We start from the raw sequence: 17,257 nt of genomic DNA on the forward strand, positions 1-17,257 counted from the left end.
ATAACTTGTGCCGTTACATAGAGAATCTTGAATTTGACCAAGTTTGACTAAAAACTAGAAATTTTACACAGTGAAATTTTACAATTAAAAACACAGAAAATGCAGAAGTGCAGCGCCAAATGTGAGTTGATTTTCAGGTGCCTTCCAGGGGTCAAAATGCAAATATGAGAGAACGGTCAACTAGCCCTTCAAATCTAGTTTCTAGAATATTTTGAATTTCTGAATTTGGTGCACGGGAAGACATCCACAAATCCATTCTCCCAAGGTCGCTCCAGAAGCGCAGCGCCTGTCAAAAAATGGTCCAGAATGCTAGTTTTTTGCCACTATTTTGCCTTTTTCTCCCAAACTAAGCCACCTCTACAAAATATGGGCAAATGGGTTTTTAGAGGATGCCAAGACCTTTCCAAAAATATAAAATTTTCTTCAAATGGATGCCTGAGGAAAAAGTGCAGCGCCAAGGCGTTGCACTTTTGGAAAGGCCAATTTTCTAAACTTAGACCAAAAATTCTCAAAAAACTCAAAATGCTCAGAATTGGCTCAAAATTGGAGGGAAGGTGTAAAAATGAGTTTGTTAAAGCTTCATGGATGCTTCAACAAGCATCTCCAAGTTTCCCTCATCCTTTTGCTCTTTTTTGGTCTCCTTGAGCTTGTTTTTGAGCTGTTTCACTTTGACATTGGCGATCATGTTTTGAGCTTGATAATGATGTGCCATGTGTTTGAGAATTTGATTATCTCTATTTGCCTTCTCTAGGAGATTTTCCAAATGTTCATTCACCCTGTTGAGCCAATATTCTTTATCTTGATGTACCTCAAGGGCAATCCTCTCTTCTAGGTCAAGGTCTTCATTGAGCAATATTTGTTTTTGTTCCTCTTGCAAAGCTTCCTTGAGACCTCTGGTTCTTGGTCTTTTCCTCTTTCCTATACCTTTTGATCCTTCAAGCTCGCTTGATTCTATGATCTCCTTACCTTTTCCAACCTGCTGCAATAACTTGGCTTTTTCCTTTTCTAAGATCAACTCTTTTGCCTTGAGTTGACTATTTTCTTGTTCAAGGAATGATATAATGAACTTGGCTCTTTCCATGTTTATTTCCAGCTCCTTGATTTGGTAGTCCTTGTCCCTGATGGTCTGTTTCATGATTGAAATCTCATCTTCCTCTTCTAGATCAATGATCTCTAATTCATGCTCAACTGTCTTCTTACCCTTTACTGCTGATGCCTGCTTTGTCGATGAAGATGGCTTGGCCCCTTTCTCTTTGTGAGAAGAAAAAACAAGCCTCTGCCCTTTCTTGTACACTTTGGTAACCTCTAGCCTAGGTAGCTAAATCTTCTTTGCTGGTTTGCTTGATGATCCCATCTCTGTTTGTTGTTTTGATGCGCTCGTGGACTGAGATGCTGCATTTTACTCATGCCATTTTAGAGATGTTTCTAAGAAGGCTTCCCAAGCCATACCCCTCTTTGCCAACTGATGAAGGACAATAGTTTTGATGAGATTATGATGGAATAGGCTTGGAGAGTGCTCTTTGTCCTTCAACTGTATCTTCTCAGACATTTTTGAAATACTCCTGAACAAGTAATTTCACATGTTGAGTGGCTTTTGAGATGTGAAGTGCATCAAGAGGCGAATGTGATATGCATACAACCTTGAGAATCTACCTTCACAGGTAAAGAACCTCATGATGGTCTTCACTAAAGGAGCATACTTCTCAAGAAAATATCTGAAAGGCATAAGGTGAGTATGTGTGTCTCTGTATGGAGTCTTTAAGAAGGGCTTATAGTTTTCAAGATTTAGACTCATTCCCTTGAACTAGTCTTCGCCATTGTCTAGTAGACCAGTTGCTAGTGAGATGGAAGCCATTGAGAAGCTAAACTCAATAACAAAAATGACAATAGTCTCCCCTTTCAAGTTTGTAGCTACCCAATCCGTTAGCTGCTCATAAAACCCTGCTTCACTTACCCTTTTGAAAAATTCCAAACAGTGAACATCTTCAAAGCATTGTTTGATGAAAGGATAGGAGTTGATCTGATTGCAATATGATGGTTCATATCTGAGAATCCTCCCTCCTTTGTGTTGTCTCTTTCTCTCTGGTGAAGAATCAATCTCCATGATGACACAAAATCCTAGCAGCAGGAAGTGAAATAGATGTGAGGTGAGCATGAAAATGAAGTGATATATGAGGGATTTTGACAAAATGATGGGAAGGGTTTTGTGAAAGATGAGAGGGTTTTGAGAAACTGATGAAAATGAGTGAGGAAGATGGTGAAAAAATGTGGTTGCTAGTAAATGAGACCAAGAAGATTTATGATGTGATTCTGCCAAAATAACTCTAGGAATGAGCTAGGGTTTTGTTTTTTTAGTGTTTAAACTTGATTTAGAGGTGGATGGACTGGTCAAGGTGACTCATCATACATGTGTGCAGGTGTAGAAATTCAATTTACATGTTTAGGAGATAAGAAATTGTGATGACCATTTCTACCCTAGCATTTCCCATGGCATTTTTGCTACAAATCCTAGCTTGAGATATTATCAACATGGAATGCAAATGGAAAAGAAAAAATCAAGGGAAATGATATACTTACTTGTTCCTCAGCGTTAGAAAGTAATTTGACCAAGTTTGAAAGAAATAATTTTGAAATTTGGGAAAATTTGGGTGATTTTCGGGCACTCTGTCGTTCGCACAGCGCCAAAGTGCAGCGCAGTTCTCATAAGCGTAGCGCCTGCCTCAAAAGCGCAACGCCTGACTCATCATACATGTGTGCAGGTGTAGAAAGTCAATTTACATGTTTAGGAGATAAGAAATTGTGATGACCATTTCTACCCTAGCATTTCCCATGGCATTTTTGCTACAAACCCTAGCTTGAGATATTATCAACATGGAATGCAAATGGAAAAGAAAAAATCAAGGGAAATGATATACTTACTTGTTCCTCAGCGTTAGAAAGTAATTTGACCAAGTTTGAAAGAAATAATTTTGAAATTTGGGAAAATTTGGGTGATTTTCGGGCACTCTGTCGTTCGCACAGTGCCAAAGTGCAGCGCAGTTCTCATAAGCGTAGCGCCTGCCTCAAAAGCGCAACGCCTGCAATTTTTGACCAAATTCTCTTAGGGAAATGGATTTTTTTCTTTTTTAAGCGAGTGAGTTCGATGATGAAGAGTGGATGAGAGATGAATAAAAGGTATTGAGTCATTTTGAGTTTATATAGGGGTAATTTCTTCACTTTTTCAAAAAGAGAAAAGAAACTAATCCTCTTTTGTGAACTGATTTCACTTTTCTGAAGGTAGCTTTTACCTTGCCTTTGCAAATGTGCTTTTTGCATCTCTTGAGTGTTGGTGCTTTCTTCTCCTGAAACTTTTGATGTCATGAAAATGTAAATAAATCATGTTTCATTTCTTGAACTCTTTGCTTTGTCAAGTTTGACTTATTTCTGACTTTTTTATGGAAATGGTGGACCTTGGGGACCCTTATGACCTAATGGATGACTTAAGACCTAATGGAATGATGATGATGACTTGACCAATTTTCATGGTATATGACAAGAAACCAGCATGAGTGAAAATTTTAGACAATGACTCTATCTTGGACTGACCCTACAATGACCAAATTTGTTGTGTAAACCTAGTAACAGAAAAATTTGATGATAGAAACCTGAAAAGATCATGGTAAAAGCAATCTTTTGATCCAGGTGACAGGCTAACAAGACTGACACTAACATTGGCTCCAACTGGGGATGGCAACTCCTTGGAGGTGTCAAGAACACCATAGACCAAGTAGCCTTATTCATTGGGCAATGGAGTCAACATGCATAAAAACTGATTTTCTGACTGACAAAAGAACTAAAAATAAAAATAAAAAATGAAAACAATACTGACTGAAAGAGCCTTAGGGCCTTCATTTCGGGCTTCCAACTCTAATGACAGTTATCTAAAATGGTAGAAGTAAAATACACACCGGTATGTACAGTGATGATGACTTTTCTGGATTTTAGACATAGTAGTGCTTGAGAAGCCTACCATTGGTCGCCCCTCCTGAATAGTCTCTTCCATCCATCTCTTGCAACAAGAAAGCATTCTTTCCTTTGAATGTAGAAATTTTGTATGGTCCCTTCCATACGTTCTCAAACTTACCATGTTTTCCTTTGTCTTCATTTCTAGCATCCCACCGAAGGACTACATCTCCCAAATTGAAAGTGTCCTCCTTGGTTTTGCGATCATAAATCTTTTTGATTTTCTCTTGGAATTTGGATGTGTTCTGAAAAACTTCCTCTCTTGTCTGCTGTAAATGAATCATCTGGTTTATTCTCCTTTGTATGTCATTAGTTTCACTATCCAATTCTTGTAGGATTTTCATTACTGGGAAAACAAGAGATGAAGGAGATACTATGTCAACTCCATATACCAGCTGGAAAGGTAATATACCTATTAACTTTTTGGTGCTGACCTTGTCTGCCCACAAAGCATTGATGCGTATTTTATGCCAATTCTTCTTGTTTTCCTCCAAGACTTTCTTGATGATGTTGACCAGAGATGTGTTGGAAGATTCAGCCAAACCGTTCCCTTGTGGATGATATGCAGTGGAATGTCCTAGCACAATATGATATTTGGCACAGAAATCCACCATTTCTTTTTATTTGAAAGCAACAGCATTGTCTGTTATTATTTTCTGTGGGCATCCAAATCTAGACAATATATTAGACTCCAGAAATTGAATAAAGACAGAATCAATAGCTTGCCTGGTTGGAATAGCTTCAATCCACTTTGTAAAGTAGTCGGTGGTTGTTAATATCCATTTTTGTTGTGCTGAAGATGATGGATGAATTTCGCCAATAAAATCAAGGCCCCATTACTGGAAAGGAGCTGAAATCAAAATTGGTTGAAGTGGTAATGGCAGAAGTTTCCTCTTTCCTTGAAAAAATTGACATTCATGGCAACTCATGATTGTTTTGTATGTATCAGGAAAGAGGTTGGGCCAATAGAAACCAGCCCTTAAGATCTTTTTTGTTGTAGTTCCAAAAATGATGACCTCCACAATCTCCCGTATGAAAATCCTTCATTATATCTTTAGCTTCATTCTCTATTAAATAATTTAGCAACACACCTCTAGGATCTTTCCAAAATAAAACACCATATAGAATACAATATTTTGAAGCTTTCAGTTTCAGTGATGTAACTTTACCTTTGGGAAATTTTGGAGGAGGATTCAAGTGCTGCAAGACGTAGACAATGTCGGCGTACCAAGGAGAAGACATGAACATATCAGACACTTGCATGAAAGGGTCCTTTTCTTCTAATTCTTCTGATTGTGCAGCCATCAAATTAATATCCAGTGCATGTAGATTTGATTCCGCCATAAGCTTGGCTAACCCTTGTCCTTTGATGAGCTTTGTAGGTTTGATCTCCAGGTCATATTCTAACATTGTTGCAATCCATTTTCCTCTTCTGCCTTCTGGATCTGTTTGTACAAGAATTTCCTTTACCGCTGCAGTAGGGACATAAGCAATAGTATGTGAATGTAGAATATAAACTCTGAAATCTTTGAGGGCTTTTACCAATGCCAATGCCTGTTTTTCAATAATATTGTATCTCAATGCTGCATCTCTTATAGTGTGACTGAAGAATGCTATAGGCTGCTCATTTTTATGATCTTTTTTATGCATTAGGACCGCTGCTAATGTGTGCTCAGAAGCGAAAGAAAAAATGATGAAATCTGAAGTATAATCTGGGCTAATTAGAATAGGAGCAGTAGATAATGCAAACTTTACCGCATGAAATGATTTCTTAGCCTCTAAAGTCCACTTTACCTCACTGTCCTTTTTCAACATATTTGTCATTTCTTTCAAGTGCTCAGCTAGATTAGGAATAAATCTCCTCAAAAAATTAATTTTCCCATTGAAGGACTGAATCTATTTCTTGTTCCTAGGGAAGTCTAGTTGCTGAATAGCCTCCACTCTGGCGGGATCAATGCAAATGCCATCTTTAGAGATGATGTGTCCTAGCAACTTACCTTCTTCCATAACAAACAAGATCTTCTTTGGGTTAAGTGAGATGCCAAATTTTCTGCATTTTTGAAAAACAATCCTCAAGTGATGCAAGTGATCTTCATCAGATTTCGAAAATATTGTTAGATCATCAAGATAAATAACCATAAATATATCTTTTTCATTTGCAAATGCTATATCCATAGCCTGTTGAAAGGTAGCTCCTGCATTCTTCAGCCCAAAAGGCATCTTGGCATACATGAATGTACCCCATGGCGTTGTGAAGGCTGTCTTGAGCTGATCATCTTTGTGTACCAGAATTTGATTGTACCCAGAGTATCCATCAAGCAATGACATCCTAGAGGATCCAACCACCTTCTGAAGTATGTGGTCCATCTTAGGCAGGGGATAGTTGTCTTTTAGGGACACCTTATTAAGATTTCTGAAATCAATGCATAGACGAATTTCCCCAGTCTTTTTTCTCACAGGTACTAGATTAGACATCCACTCAGAAAACTTAATAGGAACAATTACTCCAGACTTGTAAAGTCTATTTACCTCTTTTTCAATTGATGGCAGCGACTTGGGGTTGATTCTTCTAAATGTCTGGCGAAATGGCTTATGATCTGACTTTATAGGAATGATGTGTTGAATGATACTCTTATCATAAACTTTCAGATCTGAGTAATCCCAAGAAAATGCATCAACAAACTCCTTCATTAAAGACATGTACTTACCTTTTGTTTTAGGAAATAGAGACTTTGATAGTTTTACCAATTTAGGATTCTCAGTTGTGCCAATGTTAACATCTTCTACTCCTTTTTCAGTAGGAACCATGTTGGGCTTCTTGGCGATATCATCCTTGTCAAATAACTCTTTCAAAGGCACCAAGCCTCTTGGAATGTTGTTGTCCTTGAGTTGTAATACTTCAGTGTCAGCTGAATGAGTGTGGGAATCATCAAGATTGTATACATCATCAATGTGAGAATTCTAAAATTCTCCTTCCAACTGCAGAAAACTATTTATTTTCTTATCATCACCAAATACTTGCCAAAACCTCATGTTATCTGGGACAGCTGGGTGATGCTTAACATGGATGGAGTATTTATGATTATAATGAAAATGAATTTTCACCATACTGGCTGCAGTAGCAAGTGAATCAGCTATGAGATTTTGAGTTCTAAGAATAAGAGATAATGTATATTTTGGAAAAGTTTTGAGAATATCAAGTACAACATTGCGATAAGCTCTCATTCTTGGGTGTTTGGCCTGGTATTCCCTTTGACTTGCTTGATCACTAACTTGGAGTTGTCATAAACAAAAATATTTTTTGCTTCCAACTTATTCAGAATTTTGAGGCTAGCAATCAATGCCTCATATTCCGCCTCATTATTCGAACATTCAAATGCCAGCTTGTAAGAACTCATTCTCACATTTGGAGGGATTTTGTTTGGCTGATATAATGGCCCAAGTATCCAAACACCAATTCTTGCTCCTTCTCTTCCTAATGTACCATCAAACTCCATGGTCCAAAGACCATTTTCTTGTTCTAGAAAAAGAATTTATGAAATCTGAATTTCTTGATTTTTAGGATCTTGAATGGCTAGCTCAGAAATTTTTGTTTTCTACACTATTCTTTGAATCTCCTCAATAGGATTTGCAGGCTGTCTAGTTTCCTCACCAACCTCTTTACTTTCTGTTGTGATAGTTTCATGTACATTGCCCATTAGTTTAGGAACTTCTGAAATTTCTACTGACTGACTTTCTTCATCAACAGAATCCATATCACTAAACAGAATGAAAGAGTCAAGATTAGTGTGAACAACATGTATAGGATGATTGACTGGCTTGTCTTTACTGCTGATCATAAATTTCATCTTCTTTTCTCTATAAAGTTTCTGGAGCTGTCCAAAAACAGGGATAGTGGCGTATGAAAAGTCAAGCTGTAGAGTGCCCTTTAATTTTGCTCCCCAAGATATTGAAAGTAACATGCCAAACCTAGGAGGAATGTCAGCCACTACAACATCCATAAGTAAATTTTGGCTGGAATTTGATCTAAGGACACTACCAAGTCTTTAATAAGGCCAAGGCATTTCACTCTTCCAGAATCAAAAGAATAAAGGTCATGGTAAGGTTGGGTGATGCTCAGTCCTAGTTTATCCATGATGGATTTAGGCATCAAATTATGAGATGCACCAAAATCTAGCATAGCATTATAAAGGATAAGGTCATGAATTTTAAGACTCAGATAAAAAGGAGGAATTTCAATATCTTCAGGAGCTCCTTCTAAGGCTGGACCAAAAAGGATGGCTGGCTCATCATCAGCTACATTGACTGTATCAGACATCTCGCATTTTTGCAATCTGGAATTTGTATTTGTCATTCCTTACCAATTCAGTGAGGAGAATGGCTATCTTTAATTTATAAATTTCATTTTCCAAACTAAAAAGATTAGATTGCTTATCTACCTCTTTTGAAGCGATGTCCTTCCTTTCTGTTTGGCCTTTAGCTTGAGTTTCCTTCTTTTGGCTTTTAGTTTGCATTTCTTTGTCCTTCCTCACATTGCTAGTAGAAGCTTCATTAATTCTATCCCGATTTTGTGTGACAATAGCTTTGTCTTTATTTTGGCTTGTAGGAGGGGATTCTTTGCTTGGTGCGTCCTTTTGCAAATTTTGTCTTTTTTGAATTATAGTAACAGGCACATTTATCTTTCTCAAATTGTACTACTTTTGGAGATGACTGAGGGCATTCTGATATCCTCTTTGGTACTCTTCAGTCCTATTAGCCCACAGATCTTCGCTTGCAAGCACAAATTTTTGATCATCTGGTATAAAAGAGTCTTCAGAAAACTAATCTTCTTCAGTTAGGAAAGTAGGCATTTCATCTTCTTGAAAGAAGTGATTTTCTTCTACCATCTCCTCTTCATCTTCTTCATGGCTTTCAGTATAGTTTTGCTGAAATGGAGCTTTCACTTGACCTTGAGGATATTGATTTCGCTACTCTTTCTATCGATTTCTGAACTGTTGTTGCTACTGTTCGTGAAATTTAGGATTCCTCACTGATGGTTCAGCTTGTCGATCAGTTACGGATATTTTATCCATCATCCTTTCCATAGTTTTTATCAGGCTGTCAAGCTTTGCATCAGAAGATGATGCAGGTTCTTCTCTGAAAACAACTCTCTTTTCCACCCTCTCTGGCTTTGATTTTGACTTCTTAATGAGCAGATTGGCTTCAACACTGATTGCATTTTGTTGCATTTCTTCAAGAGTAGTTGGGTCTCTTTCTCTGAGCTGATAGGCCATCTCTGGATCGAAAGCATCAAGATAATGAAGAAGAGCCAAACCAGGAGGAGGTTTCATATCATCAGGTATAGAATTGTACACTGTATTAAATCTTGATGTGAACTCTTGAACTGTTTCATTGGGGTTCCTTTTCATTGAATTATATTCATTCAATATCTGTAATGGATTTTTCTTCTCTTGCCAATGAGCTAGAAATAATTCACTCAATCTTTGAGAATTGTTAATGGAATTTGCAACCAAACTTCGAAACCATTTCTTAACATCTCCTCAGAAACTCTGAACGATGATCCTCATTTTAGCATTCTCCTCATCAATTTCTTCTAAATAAATGAAATCTATTAACTTGTCAACATGCTGCTGAGCTGTAATTTCTGTACTTCCATCAAACAAAGGAAGTCTTTGACCATAGTTCTGAGGCAAAGCAATAAGTTGAGCAGGCAGTAAAAGAGGCACAAATCTTGGCATGACTGCTAGAGCAAGTGAAGGTGTTACAATGGTTGTGTAAGTATGGGTTGTGATGAGGATGATGAAACTACTAAAATGGGTTGTAGAGGCAAGGATGGAACGAACAGAGGAGGCAAGAAAGATGATGAAACTAAAGCTTTAGGAGAGGTGGTAGATGAGCTTGGAGGTGTAAAAGAGGATGAAGCTATGGCTAAGTATTCAAGTTGGTATTGAACAAAAGCTTTTTCAGTTGTGATTTGTAGTTGGTCAGCAAGGCTTTGAAGCTTATCAAAGTTTAACCACAGTTCATGATCGGTCTTAACAGACAAAGATTCTGAAGAAAGAGAGTGAGTTTCAACTTTTAAAGGTTCTAGTGTTGTATCAGAGATGCAGGAGTCAGACTTAGACCTTGTAAGTGATAATTCTATCTACTCTTTGAATGGAATTTACTCAAAGGCGAATAGGTTTTTAGGCAAAGAAGTTGTTCTTTTAATTTTTTGATCTGCACTCTTAGTGATAGGTAGTCTAAGTTTTCTGAGTAGTCTTTCAGGGTCTTCAACAATAAAGGGTGGATTTGGGTCAAGATTTGACCTGGTATGCCTTTTGGAAGACAGAATGTATACACCCTAAATTGATGAGATTTATGAATTCAGCTTATCTTCGAATACTGGAAACTGATAGGTACAGAACCAGTTCTTGAAAGCTCTTAAGATTTTTCCCAGGGATAATTTAACAATCGCTCCTTGGAAATGACACCAAAAATGTTAGTCCTTATAATCTCCTAGGCTGAAAAGGAAATCGACAAGGGTAACCTCAAAATAATTCAACTCAGTAGCTAGCCCTACTGAGCATGAGAGGGATCTCTCTAAGTCTCTTATCAATGATATGAATTTAAAGCAAATGAATCTTAGGCTAGATATATATATTTGTTTGTGAAAATTTGGTTTTTTAAAGGGTTTGTTGAACTTAGGGTTTGGAGCCACAAGTAGGTCTAGGTTGTGGGAACACAGGAGCAAGCGTAAGAAGGAGCTAGCTGTAAGAAGCCATGGTGTAATTGGAGTATTTGTCAATTTAGTATAGAGGATATAGAATGGAAGAAAACTAATGAGCATTAAAAAATGATTTCATTAGCTTAAGAAGACAAAACATATAACCATGAAAACCTAGATAACAAAGCCTAAACAAACAAGAATTTTGAGTATTTTATCACAAGGTATTCATAAAAAGAAGAAGTATAATGTATGTAAAGATGTTTAGACCATGATAAAACAAAAAGAGTGAAGCACAAACACCATGAACACACTAGACTAGAGTTCCTTGAAAATAGTTGCAACCTGTGTCTGTATTAGCTGAAAGATGATTATAATGCAAGCCTCCTTTACAAAAAGTTCAACCCTCTTCTCCTGAGGTGAAATAGTACTTATAGACTCTCCTAGACCACTTTCCCACCTTCAGGAGTTGAATTCCTTGGTGGAGGAACTGACTCCAAGATTCTCTCAACCAACAGGTGAGAGTGAGAAGGTGCAACTCAAACACCTCATGAAGAGTTTGATTAGGAGTTTTCTTCTTTTATGAGGCCTAATGAACATAAAAAACAACCTATGATATACATTTATTCATGAATACATCACCTATCCTCGTAACTTGTGCCATTACATAGATAATCTTTAATTTGACTAAATCTGACTAAAAACTAGAAATTTTACACAGTGAAATTTTACAATTAAAAACATAGAAAATGCAGAAGCGTAACGCCAACTTTGAGCTGATTTTCAGGTGCCTTCCAGGGGTCAAAATGAAAATCTGAGAGAACAATCACCTAGCTCTTCAAGTCTAGTTTCCATAATAGTTTGAATTTCAGAATTTGGAGAAAGGGAAGACCTTCAAAAATCCATTCTCCCAAGGTCACTCCAAAAGCGCAACACCTACCAAAAAATGCTCCAGAATGCTAGTTTTTTGCCACTATTTTGCCTTTTTCTCCCTAACTAAGCCACCTATGCAAAATATGGGCAAATGGGTTTTTAGAGGATGCCAAGACCTTTCAAAAAATATAAACTTTTCTTCAAATGGATGCTTGAGGAAAAAGCGAGGCCAATTTTCTGAACGTAGACCAAAAATTCTCAAAAAACTCAAAATGATTAGAATTGGCTCAAAATTGGAGGGAAGGTGTAAAAATGAATTTGTTAAAGCTTCATGGATGCTTCAACAAGCATCTCCAAGTTTCCCTCATTCTTTTTCTCTTTTTTGGTCTCCTTGAGCTTGTTTTTGAGCTGTTTCACTTTGACATTGGCGATCATGTTTTGAGCTTGAGAATGATGTGCCATGTGTCTAAGCATTTGATTCTCTATTTGCCTTCTCCAAGAGCTTTTCCAAATGTTCATTCACCATGTTGAGCCAATATTCTTTATCTTGATGTACCTCAAGGGAAGTCCTCTCTTCTAGGTCAAGGTCTTCATTGAGCAATATTTGTTTTTGTTCCTCTTGCAAAGCTTCCTTGAGACCTCTAGTTATTGGTCTTTTCCTCTTTCCTGTACCTTTTGATCCTTCAGGCTCACTTGATTCTATGATCTCCTTAACTTTTCCAACCTGCTGCAATAACATGGATTTTTCCTTTTCTAAGATCAACTCTTTTGCCTTGAGTTGACTGTTTTCTTGTTCAAGGAATGATATAATGAACTTGGCTCTTTCCATGTTTATTTCCAGGTCCTTGATTTGGTAGTCCTTGTCTCTGATGGTCTATTTCATGATTGAAATCTCATCTTCCTCTTCTAGATCAATGATCTCTAATTCATGCTCAACTGTATTCTTACCCTTTGTTGCTGATGCCTGCTTTGTCGATGAAGATGGTTTGGCCCCTTTCTCTTTGTGAGAAGAAAACACAAGCCTCTACCCTTTATTGTACACTTTGGTAACCTCTAGCCTAGGTAGCTGAATCTTCTTTGTTGGTTTGCTTGATGATCCCATCTTTGTTTGTTGTTTTGGTGTGCTCGTGGACTGAGATGCTGCATTTTCCTCATGCCATTTTAGAGTTGTTTCTAAGAAGGACTCCCAAGCCATACCCCTCTTTGCCAACTGATGAAGGACAATAGTTTTGATGAGATTACGATGGAATAGGCTTGGAGAGTGCTATTTGTCCTTCAACTGTATCTTCTCAGACATTTTTGAAATACTCCTGAACAAGTAATTGCACATGTTGAGTGGCTTTTGAGATGTGAAGTGCATCAAGAGGCGAATGTGATATGCATACAACCTTGAGAATCTACCTTCACAGGTAAAAAATCTCATGATGGTCTTCATTAAAGGAGCATACTTCTCAAGAAAATATCTGAAAGGAATAAGGTGAGTATGTGTGTCTCTGTATGGAGTCTTTAAGAAGGGGTTATAGTTTTCAAGATCTAGATTCATTCCCTTGAACCAGTATTCGACATTTCCTGGTAGACCAGTTGCTAGTGAGACAGAGGCCATTAAGAAGCTAAACTCAATACCAGCAATGACAATAGTCTCCCCTTTCAAGTGTGTAGCTACCCAATCTGTCAGCTGCTCATAAAACCCTGCTTCACTTACCCTTTTGCAAAATTCCAAACAGTGAACATCTTCAAAGCATTGTTTGATGAAAGGATAGGAGTTGATCTGATTGCAATCCGATGGTTCATATCTGAGAATCCTCCCTCCTTTGTGTTGTCTCTTTCTCTCTGGTGAAGAATCAATCTCCATGATTACACAAAATCCTAGCAGCACGAAGTGAAATAGATGTGAGGTGAGCATGAAAATGAAGTGATATATGAGGTATTTTGACAAAATGATGGGAAGGGTTTTGTGAAAGATGAGAGCGTTTTGAGAAACTGATGAAAATAAGTGAGGAATATGGTGAAAAAATGTGGCTGCTAGTGAGACCAAGAAGATTTATGATGTGATTTTGCCAAAATAACTCTAGGAATGAGCTAGGGTTTTGTTATTTTAGTGTTTAAACTTGATTTAGAGGTGGATGGACTGGTCAAGATGACTCATCATACATGTGTGCAGGTGTAGAGACCTAAGATCTCCCATAGTCAGAGTATGCCTCAGTGAGCGTTTTGCCCCACTCTGTGGGATAACCTCCCCATCTGGCCAATGGGATGAGGGACTTGGGATAGAGTGTGATCCCTACCCCTTGCAGTAGGTGGATGTCACCCAAGTTAGTGGATGCAAGTGTTCTACCATCTGACTCTTTAGGGTTAAGATGGATGATCAAGGACAATAGGGTAGAATGTGATCCTTACCTCTAGTAAGTTGATTTCACCTATTGTCAACGACTTTGGGATAGAGTGTGATCCCTAGCTTTGCGGTAGGTTTGATCTCGCCCATTGTCTTTAGTTTTGGGTGGTAGCTATGGCTCTCGATGATCATGATGATTCTCGGTGGTCACTGAGTCTCCTCGATGGTGATGAGTCAGAGTGGTATTTGGAGCTCCCATGCAACAATTCTTCTTGTTTAGATTCAAGAATGACCAACATGAGAAGAGCAAGGATGCACATGACATAATGTCGAGATACTTATGCTTATCACATGATGCAGTTGGAATTTTTCCCTAACTGAGAGGGAGTGTTAAATTACGCTGGTCAGTGACAAATTCCAATCATGGGACCAGATTCCTCTTTCCAAGAGGACCAATTTTGACTTTTGAAGTACTGGATTTGGACAAGGGAAAGTGTATTTTTGAAGTAAAGTCCACAGTGTCACATTTGATCAAATCAGCCCTAAAGTGAACTTGGGCACCCCTGGAAGCCTATAAATACAAGTCAAGTGACCCTCATTTGGACATCATCTTCAAGCATCTTCTTCTCTTATCTTTGGTTTGGTTCGCATAGGTCTGAAATGGAATTGTGGAATTTGGTTCGTACAAGTCCGAAATTGCAGGGTCCGAAGCTTGCACATGTGATTAGGGCTTTTGGTTTCCAACCGCAAGGTTGTCACTGAAATTTTTCGGCCGCAACATCACTCATATAGACCTATCCGTGTAGCTGGAAAGTTTTATTTGCACGCATGACCCTCCCTTTGTGCGGCTGAGATTTAGGGTTTCAATTTTACAGGTCACAGTGGACCATAGAATGGGAAAGTTAACTCTGATTAGTATTGTTGATGGGATCATATTTCTGGATATTGTTTGGTTGATTTTGCTGGATAATTATGTATTAGCTCATTGTACTCTCTGTTGAACATTTTATGACAATCTAATAGAAGAATAATTGCAAAGGGTTTTCCCCCTTGTTGAGTTTTCCCTTGTTCATTGACCAAATATTGTGTCTCTTGTCTCTTGGCTGTCTTTCATTGTGCATTTGTATAATTGTTCTATCTACTATTGCTTTATTGTCATTGGTTAATTGAAGAAATTAAATTGTAATTTGGATGCTAATGGAAATTATTGAAGTAATAGTTGCAGCATAGAACAATTCTTGATAAAAATTAACAGATCTTTGGGTGGAATGCAGAGGCCAATATCTCATTTGCCTTGATCACTGGCTTAAGTGATTGTGTGTTTTAATTGCTTGGCCATTGGCACAACAAATTTGTCAGTCAGCTGATGTGTCCAATTGTTGTGTTAATGACATGGTACAGCCTTGTATTTGCATCCTCTGTTTGATCTCTGTATATTAATTCAACATTGATACTCTCCCACCATTGCACGATTAACCACGTACAGCCTCACCATTTCCTTGATTGGGTTGCGTGGATATTAGGCCACAAATGTAACAGCGCTGCATGCTATTAGCTACAGCCATCTTTATAACAAATGCATTTGTATATTGCAGTAACCAGGGTAAAGTGCTTTGCATCCTGTTATCACTTAGTCATATTTCAAAATGGCAGATTCATAAAACAATTGCTGTGTTGGAAATTGCAGACATTTAGGGTGTGTTATCCAGCTGTCATTTAAGAGTTAAAGCACCGTGCTTAATAGAAATACAGAGTGCATGGTTGATGTTGGCATAAGAGAACTGTATAGTGTTTGTTTTCCATTGGGTGGCATTAGCAAACAAACAAGCAGTGTAACCAAACCAGAACAGAAATATCTTTTTCTGCATTGAATCCACACCGAAAAAGCATAACCTCAGCTGCTTTATACACGGTAGAGACACCACAATTTAAATTCCACAGTAAACATCTGTGTTGATGAAACACACAGGCCATAGGTTACCATCTATGAATCAGGTGCGCATACATATCACCCCCTATTTCATTGTGAAGCGTTGTATTTTCCAAATTCTACTTGAAATATAAAACCAACTGTTTATCATGACTAGCATCAGGAAACATTAAGCCTTTATCATATAAAGGGTAGCAAGACACCGTCCTTTGACAAAACAATATAATGTGCAGTTTCACAATATAATGGACAGGTTAAAGTTAAGCTGTCAAAGATATGCTTCTGAGAGAAGATTTATAACTGACAATTTTAACCTGCATTGAATCTGTGAAGGCATTGCTTTAAGTTCCTTTACCAACATTGCCTATTCCCAAATGTGAATAAATTTTAACTCAGATCTCGGAAGTAACAATAAACTGTAAAATGTTTACACTTGCTTTCATTGCAAGTCGCAAAACTCTTTTCATCTTACTGCAAGAAATTTTAAAATAAAAAATTTATCACCAAATGTTTTGTTTGTTTAGTTTTATTTGAACATCCCTTTGAGAACACCCTGTTCTATAGGACGTCTTTCCTTAGAATCAAGTCGAGAGTTGAATAAATAACAATGTAACCAAAAAATAGTGAAATCTCCCACAGCTTTTGAACTGAACTCAGCAAATCACCATATAAAAATTGCGAGAACATCATGTATGAATATCTCATACACGTAACCATGACTTGTATTATGCTTAGATTCCGGCAGCAACAGAAGAATGGTGTGTATTCCACTGTCCCTTTACATGAACACATTAATTAGTATCTATTTTGACGAATGCCTTTGAATAAAAGACTTGCAGTTGCAGTTGCAGTTGTGCTCGCTTACAAAAAATAAAGCTAAGCATAGTCTAAATCATATTGGGATAATTTTCCTCTAGTAATAGAGAATATATGCACTGCTATCCTCAATTTATCCACAGAAAACTGAGGTTGATCAGAAGACTGATTGGTTGCACAGTCAAGAGGACCATTTTCACTGCAAGGAAAAATGGGCAGTTAAAGACTTCTATTACAGCAACCAAATCAGATGGAAAAAGGATCATTATCATAGAAATATCTGCTCTTAAGTAAGATTCATTACAAGCAATAAAACTAAGACATTAATTTCCTTTTCTTTTGGTTCTGAATAAGATTGACAGAGCCAACAAATGAGAAAATGCCAAGTGTCCAGTTTATCAGATTCCTGTAGCTTAATAAGGGAATGCATTCAGAAATACGATGAGAGAGAGCAAACAAAGATTAGCAAAGTATGATCCATTAAACACAAGAAGACAGTACTCAAAGCAACAGCATTAAATATAAAAAACAGGGACTATTTCCTTAATAAAAGATGAAACAATATATATTATAAAGCGAAGGGACTCTTTAATAGTAT

The 17,257-nt window shown here is 37.5% G+C and overlaps 1 protein-coding gene across 1 annotated transcript in view; it reads right to left on the reverse strand.

Annotated features, from left to right (window-relative positions):
* Positions 1 to 16,208: 16,208 nt before the first annotated feature.
* LOC149163072 (uncharacterized) overlaps positions 16,209 to 17,257 on the reverse strand; it is a 299,415-nt gene continuing 298,366 nt past the window's right edge. Inside the window, exon 8 of the mRNA XM_089437516.1 lies at positions 16,209 to 16,858. The gene's annotated coding sequence lies outside the window, so the exon portion shown is untranslated. The remainder of the gene's footprint in view (positions 16,859 to 17,257) is intronic.

The sequence above is a fragment of the Pinus tabuliformis genome, chromosome 5_2, assembly GCF_031772625.1.
Source record: "Pinus tabuliformis cultivar Carrire ecotype Pingquan chromosome 5_2, CPIR1, whole genome shotgun sequence".
Taxonomy (NCBI): domain Eukaryota; kingdom Viridiplantae; phylum Streptophyta; class Pinopsida; order Pinales; family Pinaceae; genus Pinus; species Pinus tabuliformis.